Source organism: Arachis ipaensis, chromosome B6 (genome assembly GCF_059453495.1).
Source record: "Arachis ipaensis isolate K30076 ecotype BB chromosome B6, ASM5945349v1, whole genome shotgun sequence".
Lineage (NCBI taxonomy): Eukaryota > Viridiplantae > Streptophyta > Magnoliopsida > Fabales > Fabaceae > Arachis > Arachis ipaensis.
Window position 1 is genome coordinate 59,453,627 of NC_142441.1, and position 13,637 is coordinate 59,467,263.

Sequence of the window (13,637 nt, forward strand, 5' to 3'; positions counted from 1 at the left end):
GTTACGTTTAGGCTTGCCTTGAGCATCCCTCTTCCACTGAGCTCCTAGTGTAAGGATGTGCGTCTCCTTGCATTACTGGCAATTGGAGCGCCAACCTTACACTTTCCGGGCTGAAATCCAAAGTTCGCCCTCGGAACATGGTATTCCAATTTTTGGGATGAGGGTTCACTAGTGTCATGGTTTTTAGTGACCCATGCATTAGCGTAGAACTCTTGCACCATCAAGATCCCAACTTCAGGGATAGGATTAGTTAGACTTCCTAACCTCTCCTCTGGATTTCTCTTCGGATCTCCGGGTACTCATTCTTTTTGAGCTTAAAAGGGACTTCAGGATTCACCCTCTTCTTTGCCACTACTTCATAGAAGTGGTCTTGAGGAGTTTTGGTGATAAATCTTTCCATCTCCCAAGATTTGAAGGTGGAAGCAACTGCTTTTCCTTTCTTCTTTCTAGAGAATTTTCCGACTTTGGGTGCCATAAGTGTGAATAAAAAGTAAAAAGCAAGGCTTTTTCAACACCAAAATTAAAATTTTTGCTCGTCCTCGAGCAAAATAAGAAGAAAAGAGTAGAATAAGAAGAAGAGGATAGAGTGGAGAAAGAGGGAAAGAGGGTTCAGCCAAGGGGGCTGAAGTATATGAATGGTGTGTGTATGAAGGGTAGGAAGAAGGGCTATTTATAGAGGTGGGATTGGGTAGGGTTCGAATGAAAGGGTAGGAATTGGATGGAAAAATTTGAATTTGAAGTGGGTGGGGGTTGGTGGGAGTTATGATGGTTTTGGGAAGAGATATGGATGTGATTGGGTTAGGGTTTATAGGGAAGAGTAAGTGGGAAAGAGTGAAAGTAAGAGAGAGAAGAAGGTGGGGTAAGTGGATATTCTGTGGAACCCACTGATCCTGAGGGACTAGGGAATTCGAGTTCCCTGCCCCCTTGTGGGCGTTGAACGCCCAGCTCCTGCTCCTGGCTGGCATTCAACACCATCAATGTGCCTCTCATGGGGCATTGAACGCCCATTGGGGTGTTCCTGCCTGGCGTTCAATGCTAGGTTTGTGCACTAATAAATCCACATTTCATGGTATTTATTTGCTCTAATTGGGTGGATTTTATCAACTTTTCTTACACTTATTCAATAAAATAGCTTGGTTTTGTAAATTCTCCACAAAGTATGCTCAAAAGTGAAAACATGCTTTTTAGGCCCTTAATTGCTAAATTTTATTTACTTTAATTCCATTTGAGGCCTTGATATATTTGTTGAGTGATTTCAGGTTTACAAGGCTAATATGGATTGAAGAAGTGAAGAAAAAGCATGCAAAAGTGGATAAACCATGAAGAAATGGAGTTTGGAGCAAATCAGCACGTGTGCGTGCGTACAACGCTCTGTGCATACAACCCTCTGTGCGTACGCACAAGCGGAAAAATAGCAACTGTGCGTAAGCATTGGTCCCAGCACGTGACCTCATTAATGCAATTCGCTGGCAGCAAATTTTGGGCCTCCAAAACCCAATCCAACTCATTTTTTAAGCTATTTCAACCCTAATCCAAGAGGAGGGAAATTTTGGGGGGGGGGGTGAACACTTAGTTTTAGGTTTTTATATGTTTTTGTCTTAGTTTTCTAGAGAGAGAAGCTCCCCCTTCTCTCTAGAATTTAGGTTTTCTTAGTTAATTTCTCTTTAATTTCAGTCTTAATTCTTGTTTTGATGTAGTTTCCTTTATGTTTTCATGCTCTTTTGTCTTGATGTTCTTTATTTCTCTTGTTATGTCTATTATTTTGTCACTTTTATGTTATGAACACTTTTGTTGACTTTAATTTCATTTAATGCAAATTTATGTTTCCATGTTATTATTGCTTTCTTTAGTTGTTATTATTATTTTCTTGCATTTGGTAATTTTAGATTTTATTATTATTGCAATTTAATATGTTTTTATTTTCATGTACACCAAGTGTTTGATAAAAATACTTGGCTTAGTATTTACCTAGTTTTTTCTCACTCTTGGCTTGGAATTGAGGACTTTGGTGACCCTTGAGTTATTGATGTCCATTCTTGATTGATATATTAAAGTAGTTAGTTGATTTGGTTTTCACTAACTCTAAGTCTCCGATTAATAGTGTTGACTAGGACTTGTGGATTGAAATCAACTATGCCTATTTGACTTATCCTCGATGTAGGATTGACTAAGTAGGATCAACTCTTCATAATCATCATGTGTTTGTGGTCAATGACTATGATAGGTAACCTTAGCTCCCAATCCATGCCAAGAGGTTTCTTAGCACTTAATTGCTTTGATATTTAGTTCTTGCATGCTCATTTACTTTCTTGCTATTTACAGTTCTTGTCTCTTACAATCTCAATTCCCTATTCCTTCACAGCCAATAATTGAGCATTTCATTGCAACTCCTAGGGAAATGAACCGGGACTTAAAAAACTCCCGGTTTATATTTGTTTTGGATTGTGACATCTCAAGAATTAAAAATTTGATGGTGGGAGTTGGTTGCCGGTTTGGTCTATACTTGCAACGGAAGTTATTTTAAGTGGAAAAATCCAAACCGGTGCAAAATTTTCACCTATTAAATTTTTGGCGTCGTTGCCGGAGAGTTGCAATGGTGTTATATTATTGGCTATTGTGCATATGTGAATATTGTGAATAGCTTATTTTTGGTTGATTGTACATATGTTGCTTTCTTATTTTTGGCTATTGTAAATATGTTAATATGAAAATTGCTTGCTTTTTGGTTGTCTTTTGTTCTTGTTAATGGTTAGGATTGGGATCCCGGAGGACATTGGAAATTAAAGCATTGGTGGGAAAGTCAAGCACAAGCCACCATAGCAAGGGCTCTCCCAATTGTCTAATTTAAAGACAATAGATAAAAGTGCTAGGTGGGAGATACCCCACTATGGTAACATCTTCCTAACCCTCTCTTTGTATATACTTTTAATTCATTGCATTTTGTTTCTTGTAGATAGCTTATGTTTAGTTTAATTTCAAGCTTAGTTAGGTTAAATTTTAGTTTGAATAATGTAGTTGTGTAATGTTGGATGTTTTGGGGTTGGAACCCTTTTGTTGAGCTCAAGTTTGGTGCCTTAGAGCTCAAACATTTTTGGAAAAAATAGAGCATGTGCGTACGCACACCCCTGTGCGCACGCACACCCCTGTGTGCACGCACACCAACCCCATTTTCAGCACCTGTGCGCACGCACCCAGCTGTGCGTATACACACCCCTTTGCACAGCCCCTGTTCGCAGCGCTCGCACACCTTGTGCGTCCGCGTCCCCCTCTTTTTGCCTCTCGTGCGTACGCACAGATGGCGAATCAGGCGTTGAACTTTGACGTTTCATATTCTCAAAAAAAAAAACCTTTTGTGCGTGCGCACACTCGTAACACCCCTTCTGCTCGCAGCGCTCGCACGCTTTGTGCGTCCGGATCCCCCTTCTTTTTTCTCCCTTATGCGTACGCACGGACCTGTGTGCGCACACACAGATGTCGAATTTTGACATTTCATTTTCTCAGAAAAGAAAAAAAAACTCTCTCTGTGCGTGCGCACACATGTGTGCGCCCGCACATACCAATTTCCACCTTCTACCTGTAGCGCTCGCACACTTAGGTGCATACGCACGCCCCTGTTTCATACCTTTGTGCGTACACAAGGCCCAGTGTGCATACGTACGAGCCTATTTTCTCACCACTATACTGCTTTTCTTCTCTTATCTCTATTTCTTATCTTCTTTTCTTTTCTCCTCTCTTCTTTCTCTTCTTCAACCACCAACCACCACTATCATTCACCACCCATCATACTCACCTTTAGTTAGTTTGTTAGTTTGTTAGTTAGTTAGTTATTTGTTTAGTTGGTTAGTTTAATTTTCTGTTTTTGTGTTAAGTGTTGGATGATTGAGTTAAGTTGTTGGTTGTGTTGAGATATTGTTGCTAAACTATTGATTTTGTTGTTGCTAAATGTTGTTGGATATCTTCATTGAGGTTATAAATTGTTGCTTAGTATTGAGTTTTGAATGTTGAATTTTTTGTATACCAAGTACTAATAACATTGCCTTTGGGAATATTTTTGGATTTCTAAATTGCATGTTTTGGCCACCATGTAATTTGATTTCATTATCTATAGTTAGGAAATTGTATGTAGTTGATGCATTTTTTTCTTAGGTGATGCTTGTTATGATTGATTTTATTTAAGTCACCTAGTTGATGCATTGAAATGAAGGATTTGTAAAAATGGATCATGAGCTTCCTTAGTGACATTTTTTGAGCTTTTTAAGTTTTGTGGACTATGCTTGCCATGTTTTCCACTTCATGTCACTTAGGTGTTGCAAACAATCCTCCCTCTATTATCTAACTCACAGTTGCTTAATTCTTACTTGAATGCTTTCATGCTTCTTTATTGCCTGTTTGTTTATCTTGACATACAAGTCTCTTTTAAAAGTATCTCAAGCACACTAGAATGAGTGAAATGCATGCTTCTTTTATACAATTGTGACATAGCTTTCTATGCTAGTGTGTGTATTCTAAACTGCGCATAACTTAGAATACACACACTTGTTTCTTTCATGTCACAAACTAACTCACTCACTCATTTTAGTGACAAACACCTCATTCCAACAACCTTTGCTTCCTTGCTTTTGCATCCACTCATCTTACAATCATATTTTCTATTCTGCATAGGATAAGGCACCATAAGCAACAAGGAAGCAGGAGGAAGAACACGCAGCAGCCGATTGATCCACTAGCTGAAGGTGGCAATCAGAAGTCACTACACCCCCTTGCTCACCTTTGATTGCACGGAGGACCGTGCAAACCTTTAAGTGTGGGGAGGTCGTCATCGATCGACAATATTGGGTGAAAAACTCTAATCCTAACACTTTCACATTCTTTTTGAATTCTTAGTTGCATTTTTCTTCTTGGTTTGTATATATTTTAGAGCTTTAATTACATTCTTTCTTAGTTTATTGCATGTCTTTGCATACATATAATAAGCTTAGTTAATTTAATGAAATTTTTCAAGAAAAACATTTTTGATAGGGCATTAACATCCTAATTGATTTGAGTGATAAATTTTCATTGAAACTTGCTTGAAATATATTGTGAAACATATTTTTGAGCTAAAAACCCCTGGCTGGCATTCAACGCCAGCTTCATGCTCCTTGGCTGGCATTCAACGCTAGCAATTCTTCTCCTTATGGGCGTTGAACGCCCACTCTGGCCTCCCTGGCTAGCGTTCAACGCCAGCAGGGTTCCTGTTCCATGGTGTTCTATTTCCAGCTCTGACTGTTTCTATTTCAATTCTAACTACTGCACATGATCACAAACTTAAAAAAATATAAAAATTAAACTAATATAACTGAAATAAACTTAATGAAAAATAGAAATAACTTTAATTACGGTTGGATTGCCTCCCAGCAAGCGCTTCTTTAACGTCACTAGCTTGACGGTTAGCTCCTTACGGAGATGGATAGGGGCTTAAAATTTTGCCCTTTATAGTGAATTTCTTGCATGTACTCTCATGGATGAGATCCACATGCTCTAGAGGCAGGATCTTGCTCACAGTGTGTGGAATGACTGAGTTGTTAGTGAAGACAGCTCTCATGCCAGGTGAGAGGCCTTCAGTGAGGATTTTCTTATCCCTCTAGGCTTTAGGTACTTGATACACCCAAAAACTGTGTCTCAACAATTTTCTTACCGGCAAGTGCACCGGATTGTCGTCAAGTAAAAACTCACTGTAGAGTGAGGTCGAATCCCACAAGGATTGGTTGGTTGATCAATGTTAATTGGAGAATTATTCTAGTTGAACGAAATCAGAATTGAATTGGATTGCAGAAAGTAAAATTGGCGGGAACTTAAATTGCAGGAACTTAAAGGAACAGAAATTAAATTGCAGAATACAAAGAACAGAAACTTAAATTGCAAGTAATTAAAGTGCAGAAGCTTAAATTGCAAGAAATTAAAAGGGAATGGGGATTTAGCATGAAATTAAAGAAGTAGAATATAACCAGAATGGGTAAGATTAGAAAAGGGGAATTCATTGGGCTTTAGGAGATATTGAATTCTCCGGATCAAATCATTTTCATCTCTTCCTCAATCAATGCATTCATTGACATTTCTTGGAAATCTTAGATGATTAGATCCCAATGTCTTGGCTCACCAATCTCTCTAAGTATGAACAATTGTCAAATGTCTTGATTTAATTGCTCATGGGAAGAGTTGAAGTTCGGTCACTGATTATACCACACAAATTCATAGATCAAAGTATTGGTAAGATTAAATATCACAATATCCATCCAACCCCCAATCTAATCCAATGTGAGAAAGCAAATTGATGAGCGGATAATTTATACGCTTTTTGGCATTGTTTTTAGTATGTTTTTAGTAGGATCTAGTTACTTTTAGGGATGTTTTCATTAGTTTTTATGTTAAATTCACATTTCTGGACTTTACTATGAGTTTGTGTGTTTTTCTGTGATTTCAGGTATTTTCTGGCTGAAATCGAGGGACTTGAGCAAAAATCAGATTCAGAGGTTGAAGAAGGACTGCTGATGCTGTTGGATTCTGACCTTCCTGCACTCAAAGTGGATTTTCTGGAGCTACAGAACTCAAAATGGCGCGCTTCCAATTGCGTTGGAAATTAGACATCCAGGGCTTTCCAGAAATATATAATAGTCCATACTTTACCCACGTTTAGATAACGCAAACTGGCGTTCAACGACAGCTCTTTGCCCAATTCTGGAGTTCAGCGCCAGAAATGGATCAAAAACCAGAGTTGAACGCCAGAAATGGATCAAAACCAGACGTTCAACTCCAAAAATGGCCTCTGCACGTGGAAAGCTAAGGCTCAGCCCAAGCACACACCAAGTGGGCCCCGGAAGTGGATTTATGCATCAATTACTTACTTATGTAAACCCTAGTGACTAGTTTATTATAAATAGGACCTTTTACTATTGTATTAGACATCTTTGGATGCCTGGTTCTTAGATCAGAGGGGCTGGCCATTCGGCCATGCCTGGACCTTTCACTTATGTATTTTTAACCGTAGAGTTTCTACACTCCATAGATTAAGGTGTGGAGCTCTGCTGTTCCTCAAAGATTAATGCAAAGTACTACTGTTTTCTATTCAATTCATCTTATTTCACTTCTAAGATATTCATTCGCTCTTCAACCTGAATGTGATGAACGTGACAATCATCATCATTCCCTATGAACGCGTGCCTGACAACCACTTCCGTTCTACCTTCGACTGAATGAGTATCTCTTAGATCTCTTAACCAGAATCTGTGGTGTAAGCTAGAATGATGGCGGCATTCAAGAGAATCCAGAAGGTCTAAACCTTGTCTGTGGTATTCCGAGTAGGATTCAATGATTGAATGACTGTGACGAGCTTCAAACTCGCGATTGCCGGGCGTAGTGACATACGCAAAAGGATAGTAAATCCTATTCCAGCATGATCGAGAACCGACAGATGAATAGCCGTGCTGTGACAGGGTGCGTTGACCATTTTCATTGAGAGGATAGGATGAAACCATTGACAAGGGTGATGCCTCCAGATGATTAGTCGTGCCGTGACAGGGCATTTGGATCATTTTCCCAAGAGAAGACCGAAAGTAGCCATTGACAATGGTGATGTATCACATAAAGCCAGCCATGGAAAGGAGTAAGACTGATTGGATGAAGATAGCAGGAAAGCAGAGGTTCAGAGGAACGAAAGTATCTCCATACGCTTATCTGAAATTCTCACCAATGATTTACATAAGTATTTCTATCCCTTATTGTTTATCTTTTACTTATCTAATCCAATCACATTTAACCCTACCTGACTGAGATTTGCAAGGTGACCGTAGCTTGCTTCATACCAACAATCTCCGTGGGATTCGACCCTTACTCACGTAAGGTATTACTTGGACGACCCAGTGCACTTGCTGGTTAGTTATGCGAAGTTGTGAAGATATGTTTAGACCATGGTCCTGTGCATCCGTTTCTAGTGCCATTGCCAGGGAATCAATTTCGAACAACAATTCACAACCTGAGTAGCAATTTCGCATACCAAGTTTTTGGCGCTGTTGCCGGGGATTGTTCGAGTTTGGACAACTGACGGTTCATCTTGTTGCTCAGATTAGGTAATTTTCTTTTTGTTTTCTTTTCAAAAAATTTTCAAAAATATTTCAAAAATTTTCTCATCTGTTTTCGAAAAAAAAATAAAAAAAAAATAATAATAAAAATAATGTTTTCAAAAATAAATTATTCTATGGCTTCAAAATTTTTAAGAATGAATTCTAGTGTTTCATGAAGCATGTGAAGCCTGGCGGGCTGCAAAGCCATATCTAAATTCTTTTGGACTGAGGCTTCCAAACCATCAGAAGAATGCAAGTTACATATTTGATAAGTAATGAGCAGTATATTCTGATATCTTGCTGAAGCTTGGCTGGCCATTAGCCATGTCTAGTGTTTTGGACCGGAGCTTTCATTGAAAGCTTGGCTGGCTAGTGAGCCATGTCTAATTCCTGGACTGAAGCTTTAGACTAAGAATGCAAGATTCCTGGAATTCATATTAAAAATTTTGGAATCCTTATTTTTCTTTTTCAATTAATTTTCGAAAAATCCAAAAAAATTAGAAAATCATAAAAATCAAAAATATTTTTCTGTTTCTTGTTTGAGTCATGTGTCATGTTATAAGTTTGGTGTCAATTGCATATGCATCTTGCATTTTTTCGAAAATTCATGCATTCATAGTGTTCTTCATGATCTTCAAGTTGTTCTTGGTAAGTCTTCTTGTTTGATCTTGATGATTTCTTTTTTGTGTTGTATGGTGTTTTTCATATGCATTTTTCGTTTGTTAGAGTCTACACATGAGAGATTTCTAAGTTTGGTATCTTACATGTTTTCTTTGCATTAAAAATTTTTCAAAAATATGTTCTTGATGTTCATCATGATCTTCATAGTGTTCTTGGTGTTCATCTTGACATTCATAGCATTCTTGCATGCATCACATGTTTTGATCTAAAATTCTCATGCATTGCATCATTTTTCTTGTTTTTCTCTCTCATCATAAAAATTCAAAAATCAAAAAAATATCTTTCCCTTTTTCTTTCATCAAATTCGAAAATTTGGATTGACTTTTTCAAAAATTTTTAAAATCAAGTTGTTTTTTTATGAGTCAAATCAAATTTTCATTTTAAAAATCTTATCATTTTCAAAATCTTTTTCAAAAATAAAATCTTTTTCAAATTTCTTAGTTATTTTCGAAAATTCCAAAAATACTTTTCAAAAATCTTTTTCTTATTTTTATCTCATAATTTTCGAAAATAACATAATCAATTAATGTTTTGATTCAAAAATTTCAAGTTTGTTACTTACTTGTTAAGAAAGATTCAAACTTTAAGTTCTAGAATCATATCTTGTGATTTCTTGTGAATCAAGTCATTAATTGTGATTTTTAAAAATCAAATCTTTTTCAAAACTAATTTTTATCATATCTTTTCAAAAATATCTTCTCATCTTATCTTTTTCAAAAATTTGATTTCAAAATATCTTTTCTAACTTCCTAACTTCTTATCTTTTTAAAATTGATTTTCAAAATTTGTTTCAACTAACTAACTAACTTTTTGTTTGTTTCTTATCTTTTTCAAAACCACCTAACTAACTCTCTCTTTCTCTAATTTTCGAAAATATCTTCCCCCTTTTTCAAAAATTTCTTTTTAATTAACTAATTATTTTTATTTGAATTTTCGAAAAACTACTAATCTTTCAAAAACTATTTTCGAAAATCACTAACCCTTTTTCAAAAATTATTTTCGAAAATTCTCCCTCTCCCATCTTATTCTATTTATTTATTCATCTACTAACATCTAATCTCACATCTAAACCCTCCTCACAGTTGTGTTTCTTCCATTACATTACATTCTTTGTCTCCCTCTTTTCTTCCACTCACAAAGGGATCCCAATACTGTGGTATAAAGGATCCATATTATTATTATTATTTTTTCTGTGCCCTCTTCTTTGTCATATGAGCAGGAGCAAGGACAAGAACATTCTTGTTGAAGCAGATCCAGAACCTGAAAGGACTCTGAAGAGAAAATTAAGAGAAGCTAAATTACAACAATCCAAAGATAACCTGTCAGAAATTTTTCAACAGGAAGAGGAGATGGCAGCCTAAAATAATAATAATGCAAGGAGGATGCTTGGTGACTTTACTGCACCTAATTCCAATTTACATGGAAGAAGCATCTCCATTCCTGCCATTGGGGCAAACAACTTTGAGCTGAAACCTCAGTTAGTTTCTCTGATGCAGCAGAACTGCAAGTTTCATGGACTTCCATCTGAAGATCCTTTTCAGTTCTTAACTGAATTCTTGCATATATGTGATACTGTTAAGACTAATGGAGTAGATCCTGAAGTCTATAGGCTCATGCTTTTCCCTTTTGCTGTAAGAGACAGAGCTAGAATATGGTTGGACTCTCAACCTAAAGATAGCCTGAACTCTTGGGATAAGCTGGTCACGGCTTTCTTAGCCAAGTTCTTTCCTCCTCAAAAGCTGAGCAAGCTTAGAGTGAATGTTCAAACTTTCAAACAGAAAGAAGGTGAATCCATCTATGAAGCTTGGGAAAGATACAAACAGTTGACCAAAAAGTGTCCTTCTGACATGCTTTCAGAATGGACCATCCTGGATATATTCTATGATGGTCTGTCTGAGTTATCTAAGATGTCATTGGATACTTCTGTAGGTGGATCCATTCACCTAAAGAAAACTCCTGCAGAAGCTCAAGAACTCATTGACATGGTTGATAATAACCAGTTTATGTATACTTCTGAAAGGAATCCTGTGAATAATGGGACGCCTATGAAGAAGGGAGTTCTTGAAGTTGATACTCTGAATGCCATATTGGCTCAGAATAAAATATTGACTCAGCAAGTCAATATGATCTCTCAGAGTCTGCATGGAATGCAAGCTGCATCCAACAGTACTCAAGAGGCTTCTTATGAAGAAGAAGCTTATGATCCTGAGAACCATGCAATAGCAGAGGTGAATTACTTAGGTGAACCGTATGGAAACACCTATAACTCATCATGGAGAAATCATCCAAATTTCTCATGGAAGGATCAAAAGCCTCAACAAGGCTTTAATAATGGTGGAAGAAACAGGTTTAACAATCATAAACCTTATCCATCATCTACTCAGCAACAGACAGAGAACTTTGAACAAAATACTTCTAATTTAACAAACTTAGTCTCTGATCTATCTAAGGCCACTGTAAGTTTCATGAATGAAACAAGATCTTCCATTAGAAATTTGGAAGCACAAGTAGGCCAGCTGAGTAAAAAGATCACTGAAATCCCTCCTAGTACTCTCCCAAGCAATACAGAAGAGAATCCAAAAGGAGAGTGCAAGGCCATTAACATAAGAACCATGGCCGAACCTGTAAGGGAAGGAGAAGACGTGAATCCCAAGGAGGAAGACCTCCTGGGACGTCCAGTGATCAATAAGGAGCTTTCCTCTGAGGAACAAAAGAAATCTGAGACTCATCTAGAGACCATAGAGATTCCATTAAACCTCCTTATGCCATTCATGAGCTCTGATGAGTATTCCTCTTCTGAAGAGAATGAGGAGGTTACTGAAGAGCAAACTGCCAAGTTTCTTGGTGCAATCATGAAGCTAAATGCCAAATTATTTGGTATTGAGACTTGGGAAGATGAACCTCCCTTGTTCACAAATGAACTAAGTGATCTGGATCAACTGACATTGCATCAGAAGAAACAGGATCCTGGAAAGTTCATAATACCTTGTACCATAGGCACCATGATCTTTAAGGCTCTGTGTGACCGTGGTTCAGGAATAAACCTCATGCCCCTCTCTGTAATAGAGAAACTGGGAATCTATGAGGTGCAAGCTGCTAAAATCTCATTAGAGATGGCAGACAATTCAAGAAAACAAGCTTATGGACAAGTAGAGGACGTGTTAGTAAAGGTTGAAGGCCTTTACATCCCTGCTGATTTCATAGTCCTGGATACTGGAAAGGAAGAGGATGAATCCATCATCCTAGGAAGACCTTTCCTAGCCACAGCAAGAGCTGTGATTGATGTGGACAAAGGAGAATTAATCCTTCAATTGAATGAGGACAACCTTGTGTTTACAACTCAAGGATCTCTCTCTGTATCCATGGAGAGGAAGCATAAAAAGCTTCTCTCAAAGCAGAGTCAAACAAAGCCCCCACAGTCAAACTCTAAGTTTGGTGTTGGGAGGCCATAACCAAACTCTAAGTTTGGTGTTGAACTCCCATATCCAAACTCTAAGTTTGGTGTTGGAGAGTCTCAACAAAGCTCTGCACATCTGTGAGGCTCCATGAGAGCCCACTGTCAAGCTATTGACATTAAAGAAGCGCTTGTTGGGAGGCAACCCAATTTCTATTTATCTAACTATATTTTTCTTAGTTATATGTCTTTATAGGTTCATGATCATGTGGAGTCACAAAATAAACAAAAAAATCAAAAATGGAATAAAAAACAGCAGAAGAAAAATCACACCCTGGAGGAGCATCTGTCTGGCGTTCAACGCCAGAACAGAGCATGGTTCTAGCACTGAACGCCCAAAATGGGCAGCATCCTGGCGCTGAACGCCCAGAACAAGCATGGTTCTGGCGTTCAACGCCAGAAATGGCAACAAATGGGCGTTGAACGCCCAAAATGGGCACCAACCTGGCGCTGAACGCCCAGAGTTGTGTGCAAGGGCATTTTGCATGCCTAAATTGGTGCAGGGATGTAAATGCCTTGACACCTCAAGATCTGTGGACCTCATAGGATCACCTCAGGATCTGTGGACCCCACAAGATCCCCACCCACTTCCACTCACTTCTTCTCACCCTCTCTCTCTCCATTCATGGTCATCCCTTCTGTTTTCCATTTACCACTCACATCCATACACCCACTTACCTTCAAAATTCAACATCTCTTCCCCACCCAATCCCACCCATATGGCCGAATACACACCTCCCTCCATCTCCTCCATATCTTCTTCTTCTTCTTCTATTCCTTCTTCTTTTGTTCGAGGGCGAGCAACATTCTAAGTTTGGTGTGGTAAAAGCATAGCTTTTTTTTTGTTTTTTCCATAACCATTGATGGCACCTAAGGCCAGAGAAACCTCTAGAAAGAGGAAAGGGAAGACAAAAGCTTCCATCAAGGGTCTATAGCTCAGTGGTAGAACATTTGACTGCAAATCAAGAGATCCCTGAGATACCTCAGGGGATACATTTTCTTCCACACAATTATTGAAAGAAACTAAGGGTGGAACATCAAGAGAACTCCATCATCCTTCATGAAATAAGAGAAGATCAAAAAGCAATGAGGGAGGAGCAACAAAGACAAGGAAGAGACATAGAAGAGCTCAAGGACGTCATTGGCCCCTCTAGAAGGAAACGCCACCATCACTAAGGTGGATTCATTCCTTGCTCTTATTTCTTATGTTTTTTGTTTTCTATGTTAAGTGCTTATCTATGTTTGTGTCTTCATTACATGATCATTAGTAGTTAGTAACTCTGTCTTAAAGTTATGAATGTCCTATGAATCCATCACCTCTCTTAAATGAAAAATGTTTTAATTCAAAAGAACAAGAAGTACATGAGTTTCGAATTTATCCTTGAACTTAGTTTAATTATATT

General features: G+C 38.0%; 1 non-coding gene across 1 annotated transcript; it reads right to left on the reverse strand.

The window, feature by feature from the left end:
* Positions 1-10,525: 10,525 nt before the first annotated feature.
* On the reverse strand, positions 10,526-10,633 carry LOC148555742 (small nucleolar RNA R71). Its single transcript, XR_015887021.1, has one exon. It is a non-coding gene; the product is annotated as a small nucleolar RNA R71 (small nucleolar RNA).
* Between the last annotated feature and the right edge of the window lie 3,004 nt (positions 10,634-13,637).